We start from the raw sequence: 5,599 nt of genomic DNA on the forward strand, positions 1-5,599 counted from the left end.
CGTATTACCAACCTTACTACAATGGCAGCAAATATTTGTATGAATTCAGTAACACATAATGAAAGGAAACTTTGTTTACATCACCCCTTTTAATGAGGTGAATGGTTTTACCCACTACGCTCCCGGAACTGAGTCTTTGAGATCTACATTTTCACTTTGTTACGCCTTTAGTGAGCAAAACAGCTAATAACTTAGCTAAATACTGACATTATCCTCAATCGAGATATCTGTCCGTCGTTTCAGCTCCAACTGAACTTAAAGGTGCATTTCAGACACACATCTTCGTGGCCATTCAGGATGTAGTGTACTCAGACTGTCTAGCTCTAGCTAATAACACAGCATAGTAGGCTATTGGTTGACAGACAGCCGCTAATCAGATCACATCACCGCCAGATAATTAACTAAAGATGCTGAAAATGGAGGGACTCGGGCCGAAGATGGACCCGGAAGAGATGAAGATGTGGTGTCTTCGGTCAGGAACTTTCTCCTCCATGTCGCCCTGCTCCGAGTCAGTAAGTACTGGACCAGAAGCTAGTCGGGTTTCCCTATGATGTCAACTGTGTAGTCTGGCAGGTCCCAGATCTGTTTGTGTTTTTGCCCAGAGTCATGTATTCATATCTAAATACATGGCTCTGCTTTGGTCTATTCCATTGATATTGTCAAACTGAACATTACATTGAACATGTGAGTCATTTAGCAGACGCTCTTATCCAGAGAGACTTACAGTAGTGAGTGGATACATTTTCATACGTTGCATTGGCAGGACAATTCCATTAGTAGTTGGGAGGAGAGCAGAAACAGCCTAACACCTACACTGATACTGTGTAACCTGTCTGCAGTCAACCAGCCATCCAGACTGAAGTGAAGGCCTTATTACAGAATGAAAACACCTTCTCTTTCGTCGGCATGGCAACCTGTAAACATGTCAGTGGTGTCACAATGTTGCACAACAGCAGCAGAACATTGGATGGAGGGTCATTGTATCATTACACAGTGTCCCTGTCAATTCTACTGTATTGGTACATGTGGTATTACAATACATTAGATCTGTAGACGGCAGCATTGAAACAATTTACAACACATAGTCAACTAGCAACCTACTCTGTTTCAGTGCTGGTTAAATATCCCACTGATTTTATTCTGCTGTTAGAGGCCATCAGTAGAGACAGTCAGGAAAATAGTCTTTACAGCTAGTTTTTTTCTGTCAAACCATGGGAAGTGTGTCTATATAGGTAAGTACATATACAATTAGGATTTTACTTTAAAAACCTGTTGAGGACCAGAGGGCGCTGTTTTCACTTTGGGGACAATCGTGCCCAATTTAAACGGCCTCGTACTCAATTCTTGCTCGTACAATATGCATATTATTATTACTATTGGATAGAAAACACTCTCTAGTTTCTAAAACCGTTTGAATTTTGTCTGTGGGTAAAACAGAACTCATTTGGCAGCACACTTTCTGACCAGGAAGTGGAAAGTCTGAATTCGATGCTCTGTTCAAGGACCTGCCTATAAATGGGCATGATACGTATGACTATACGTGCACGTCATACACCTTCCCCTAGATGTCAAGAGGAAGTGAGAAAAGAAATGAGTTGATTATCTTGGCCTGAGATGGAATGAACCCTCTTGGAATGACGTGTACGTGTCCATTTTCGGTTTTCTGGAAGGCGCGTGGAGGGACCTGTAATTGCCTTCTGAAAAGCTGTCGTTATAGAAGGCTAATATCTCCGGCTTTGATTTTATTTGATACATGTCACAATATCATCGTAAAGTATGTTTTTTCAATATAGTTTTATTAGATTATTGAAATCTTTTCGGAACGTTAGGCGTGTTGCGTTGTCTGTGTTTGTTGACGATGGAGAGTTTCGTGCCACTTGGCTAGTGCGCTTGCTAATTCAAGAGGGACAAAGGACATTCTAAAACCAAACAACGATTGTTCCCGACAAAGGACCTCTTGTACAACATTCTGATGGAAGCTCATAAAAAGTAGGACTCATTTTATGATTTCATATATCTGTCTAACTGTGTACTATTAGTTTTGCGCTCAGGTTTTGGTCACTATCTCGCCATAACGTAAGCCTTATGTCGTAAAGAAGTTATTTTTAGAATTCTAACACTGCGATTGCATTAAGAACTAGTGTATCTATCATTTCCTATACAACATGTATTTTTTTTGTAATGTTTATGAATAGTTATTTGGTCAGAATAGGTGAGAGTAATAGAAATATCCGCACATTCTGGGAAAAAGATGCTACGTTAGCACAGTGTGTAACCACTGATTTCAGCTCTAAATATGCACATTTTCGAACAAAACATAAGTGTATGTATAACCTGATGTTATAGGACTGTCATCTGATGGAGCTTATCAAGGTTAGTCAAAAATTATATATCTTTTGCTGGTTTGTTACGATCGCTAACGTGCCTATTGCTATCGCTAACGTACCTTGATGAATGAATGCGGTAGTGTGGTAGGCTATTGTAGTAAGCTAATATAATGCTATATTGTGTTTTCGCTGTAAAACACTTAAAAAATCTGAAATATTGGCTGGATTCACAAGATGCTTGTCTTTCATTTGCTGTACACAATGCATTTTTCAGAAATGTTTTATGATGAGTATTTAGGTATTCCATGTTGGTCTCTATAATTACTCTGGCTGCTTCTGTGCTATTTCTGACGGTAGCTGTGATGGTAGCTGCAATGTAAAACTGATTTATAGCTCAAATATGCACATTTTTCGAACAAAACATAGATTTATTGTATAACATGTTATAAGACTGTCATCTGATGAAGTTGTTTGTTGGTTAGTTTGGTTGGTTCTTGGTTAGTTAGGTTGGCTTTGTGCATGCTACCTGTGCTGTGAAAAATGTCTGTCCTTTTTTGTATTTGGTGGTGAGCTAACATAAATATACGTGGTGTTTTCGCTGTAAAACATTTTAAAAATCAGACATGTTGGCTGGATTCACAAGATGTTTATCTTTCAAATGCTGTATTGGACTTGTTAATGTGTGAAAGTTAAATATTTCAAAAAAATATATTTTGAATTTCGCGCTCTGCCTTTTCAGTGGAATGTGGGAGGAGTTCCGCCTGCGGAACCCCAGAGCCAGACAGGTTAAGGTCAAATGTACTGTTTTTTATTTTTTATTTATCCTTTATTTTACCAGGTAAGTTGACTGAGAACACGTTCTCATTTGCAGCAACGACCTGGGGAATAGTTACAGGGGACAGGAGGGGGATGAATGATCCAATTGTAAACTGGGGATTATTAGGTGACCGTGATGGTTTGACTGCCAGATTGGGTATTTAGCCAGGACACTGTAACTGTCTAGTTGTGAAGAGAATCTAAATATGTTGTTTATTTATCTCCTCTCCATTCTAGCACCATACGTTCTGTTGTGTACTGATCTCCTCTCCATTCTAGCAACATACGTTCTGTTGTGTACTGATCTCCTCTCCATTCCAGCACCATACGTTCTGTTGTTTACTGATCTCCTCTCCATTCTAGCACCATACGTTCTGTTGTTTACTGATCTCCTCTCCAATCTAGCACCATACGTTCTGTTGTTTACTGATCTCCTCTCCATTCTAGCACCATACGTTCTGTTGTTTACTGATCTCCTCTCCATTCTAGCACCATACGTTCTGTTGTTTACTGATCTCCTCTCCATTCTAGCACCATACGTTCTGTTGTTTACTGATCTCCTCTCCATTCTAGCACCATACGTTCTTCAGAAGCTGGACAGCATATGAATAGAATCCATCTTCTCTCACCCTCTACCCTCAAGACCTACATCACAAGATGCTTCAGAACAACAACAACAACAAGCTGGTGAAGTTGCTACCCAACAGGAACAACCATGACAACAACAACAAGCTGGTGAAGTTGCTACCCAACAGGAACAACCATGACAACAACAACAACAAGCTGGTGAAGTTGCTACCCAACAGGAACAACCATGACAACAACAACAAGCTGATGAAGTTGCTACCCAACAGGAACAACCATGACAAGAACAACAAGCTGGTGAAGTTGCTACCCAACAGGAACAACCATGACAACAACAACAACAACAAGCTGGTGAAGTTGCTACCCAACAGGAACAACCATGACAACAACAACAAGCTGGTGAAGTTGCTACCCAACAGGAACAACCATGACAACAACAACAAGCTGGTGAAGTTGCTACCCAACAGGAACAACCATGACAACAACAACAACAAGCTGATGAAGTTGCTACCCAACAGGAACAACCATGACAACAACAACAAGCTGGTGAAGTTGCTACCCAACAGGAACAACCATGACAACAACAACAAGCTGGTGAAGTTGCTACCCAACAGGAACAACCATGACAACAACAACAAGCTGGTGAAGATGCTTCTTGAGAAAAACATCAATTTGGAAACATTATGAAAAGTTAATGTCACCACCATGATTGTTTAAGTTATATAGTCTACCAAGTGTTAATGTCACCACCATGATTGTTTAAGTTATATAGTTCTACCAAGTGTTAATGTCACCACCATGGATGTTTAAGTTATATAGCCTACCAAGTGTTAATGTCACTGTAGGGGGTGGGTCCCAAAGACCCTCCCCATGATTGATTAAGGGGACCTTAAGATTCATATGTTTTGCTGCAGGCCTTATAATAGATACTGTTGCTATGTGTCTAAACTCTGCCACTATACGTTGTACAAGCATCTATATTAGTCTTTGTGGTTAAGCTCTGGCTGTTGTGAGTGTGTGCTTGCAGGCTGGGTCTGAGTCAGACTGAAACTAGATAAAGAGAAGTAACCACTGTCTGGTTTTGACATGTTGATATTGTGTGACAGTGGACAATGCTAATGAATTCAGAGACGCTACTGTACAAGGTTACTTTATAAGGTAACCTCATCTTATTGCTGCATACACACATTGACGTAGGTGATCATACCACTAGAGAGTGATCACATGTATATAATCAGCTGTGCCCTTAGGTGGGTTGCAGAACTTACTCTGAAACATACATGCTGTGTTCCCGTTGTCAACTTCTGTCTGCAACTGCATTAATAAATGAATGATTTATTTACTTAAAGATAATGTCTGATTACTGATTTCACCAATAAGAAAATGATTGACAAGGAACAAGGAACCTGCCCCGACATCACCACCATGGATGTTTAAGTTATATATTCTACCAAGTGTTAATGTCATCACCATGGATGTTTAAGTTATATATTCTACCAAGTGTTAATGTCACCACCATGGATGTTTAAGTTATATATTCTACCAAGTGTTAATGTCACCACCATGGATGTTTAAGTTATATATTCTACCAAGTGTTAATGTCACCACCATGGATGTTTAAGTTATATATTCTACCAAGTGTTAATGTCACCACCATGGATGTTTAAGTTATATATTCTACCAAGTGTTAATGTCACCACCATGGATGTTTAAGTTATATAGTCTACCAAGTGTTAATGTCACCACCATGGATGTTTAAGTTATATATTCTACCAAGTGTCAATGTCACCACCATGGATGTTTAAGGTATATATTCTACCAAGTGTTAATGTCACCACCATGGATGTTTAAGTTATATAGTCTACCAAGTG

At 39.5% G+C, this 5,599-nt stretch overlaps 1 pseudogene; it reads left to right on the forward strand.

The window, feature by feature from the left end:
- The first annotated feature begins 407 nt into the window (after positions 1 to 407).
- LOC139577736 (mitochondrial import receptor subunit TOM5 homolog) lies at positions 408 to 5,076 on the forward strand (annotated as a pseudogene).
- The last annotated feature ends 523 nt before the right edge of the window (positions 5,077 to 5,599 follow it).

The sequence above is a fragment of the Salvelinus alpinus genome, chromosome 6 (genome assembly GCF_045679555.1).
Source record: "Salvelinus alpinus chromosome 6, SLU_Salpinus.1, whole genome shotgun sequence".
In the NCBI taxonomy this organism is placed as follows: Eukaryota; Metazoa; Chordata; class Actinopteri; order Salmoniformes; family Salmonidae; genus Salvelinus; species Salvelinus alpinus.